Consider the following 2500-nt stretch of genomic DNA (forward strand, 5'->3'; position numbering starts at 1 on the left):
CCTCTGCCTCGCTACAACTGGTGGAGAATGCGGGCATTGCAGAGGGAAAAATTCAGAAGAAACACTCACCATTAAGAAGAAAATAACCGCTGAATTTTTCTTTGTGTTTGTTACAGACAGGCATCCGCTCTCTCTCTCTTCCGCGCTTCCTCTTACTCGGCTGTCAACATCACGTCGCCATGTCTCTGGAAGAGGTACTGCTCCACCTAGCGGAGATCTCCAGCAAGCAGAATTCCATCTCTGAGCAACTTACAGCCAGACAGGATCGACTGGAACAACAGCTCCGCCAGGTGGCCAGACACCATCCGACTCCCGAAGTGAGTGCACAGCATCATCTCACTAAACTCAGCGACCTGGATGATATTGACGCTTACTTACACACGTTTGAAGTTATTGCCGAGAGAGAAGGCTGGCCGAAAGAAAACTGGGCGAGAATGTTGGCTCCGTTTCTCACAGGAGAAGCGCAACGAGCATATTTTTCACTAGAGACACCTAAAAATGAAGACTACAAAGCGTTAAAAAAGGAGATATTAGCCAGAATGGGGCTATCCACAATCAGCGCAGCCCAACAGTTTTCCCAGTGGTCGTATGACGAGAAACAGCCTGTGAGGACTCAAGCAGCTCAACTTTCTCGCCTGGGAAGAATATGGTTATTGGGAGGAGATCCCTCGGCAGTCCAGGTCGCTGAGAAGGTGATTATAGAGAAGATGATGCGAGCGTTACCCCGACGTTTGCGAACACTCACCAGCATGCGAAATCCTGAGTCACTGGCCACCCTGGTGGAGGCGATCGAGCTGGCTGAAGCTCACATCGCCAGAGACAACGGGGAGAGAGCGGCTCTGCCACCCCGGAGGGTAAGTGCACCTTGGCGACCGGTGGAGGGCACAGCGCGACCAGACAGCAGACCAGCGGTCCCCAGCCCGATGGACGAGCCGATGCCCACCGAGCCGACGACGCACTCGACCCCGGCCTGGACAGCAGGGTGCGCGGTACACCGCAACATCCCTCCCGAAGCTCCCACCCATAAAGTCCACCTAGAGGGAAAAAACACAAATGGCCACGTTAGACACAGGAAGCGCCATCACTCTGGTTCACCCGAAGACGTTGAAGTACCGCCAGGAAAGTAAAAACGTTATTCCAATCACGTGTGTACACGGTGATACCCGCCACGTACCCGCCCGAAGAGTGACCATCGCGGCGAAACCAGGCAGCTGGCGCATCGAAGTCGGGGTTGTTCCAGATCTTCCTGTGCCCCTCCTACTGGGTAGAGACTGGCCGGGGTTCGACGAACTCCTAACTCACCACCACGCTCCATCGGCTCGTTCAAAGAAGAAGAACAAGCCACGGGCTCATCGGGACCGCAAACCAGCGCTGATGACCACCGAGAGCGACAGAGGGGGTGAGTCATCAATATCGGCTAATTTATACTTTGATCTGTTTCAACAGATAACCGCAGGAGGCGATTTTGGCAGAGCACAGAGGGAAGATGAAACGCTCAAACACTGCTGGCCGCAAGTACGGATCATCGACGGTAATGAGCGACTTCCCAGCCCTCACCCCCTCCCACATTTCATTGTGGAAAATGGTCTGCTGTACTGTGTCGCAGAGAGGCGGGGGGAAAAGAAGACACTACTGGTCGTTCCGAGGACCAAGAGGGAGACGGTCTTAGAACTGGCACATACCCACCCGATGGCTGGACATCTGGGAGCGGCCAACACGGTGAAAAGGATCCGCGATCGGTTCCATTGGCCGGGGCTAGACGGGGAAGTAAAGAGGTATTGCCAGGCATGTGACATCTGCCAGAGAACGTCTCCCCAACGACCACCCCCCAGCCCTCTAATACCACTACCGATCATCGATGTGCCCTTCACCCGAATTGGTATGGACTTGGTAGGGCCTTTGCCGAAGTCGGCCCGGGGACATGAGCACATCCTTGTTATCCTCGATTATGCCACCAGATACCCTGAAGCGATTCCCCTGAGGAAAGCCACGTCATCGGCCATCGCGAAGGAGCTGTTTCTGCTATGCAGTCGAGTGGGAATCCCAACAGAGATACTGACCGACCAGGGCACCCCCTTCATGTCCCGGTTGATGGCAGACCTCTGTCACCTCCTCAAGGTAAAACAACTAAAAACCTCAGTGTACCATCCACAGACTGACGGCCTTGTCGAGCGATTCAACAAGACTCTGAAACAGATGCTCCGACGGGTGGTGGCAGAGGACGGGCGCGACTGGGACCTCATGATCCCGTACGTGTTATTTGGTATCAGGGAAGTCCCCCAAGCCTCCACAGGATTTACCCCCTTCGAACTGCTGTTTGGCCGCCAACCCCGAGGCCTATTGGATGTGGCTCGTCAAGCCTGGGAGCAGGAGCCAGCCCCCCAGCGGTCGGTGATTGAACACGTACGGGACATGAGAGAACGCATCGACAAAATCATGCCCATCGTCAAGCAACACCTGACCGAAGCCCAGCGCGCCCAGCAGAGATTGTATAACCGGC

Source organism: Danio rerio, chromosome 20, assembly GCF_049306965.1.
Source record: "Danio rerio strain Tuebingen ecotype United States chromosome 20, GRCz12tu, whole genome shotgun sequence".
NCBI classification, from domain to species: Eukaryota; Metazoa; Chordata; class Actinopteri; order Cypriniformes; family Danionidae; genus Danio; species Danio rerio.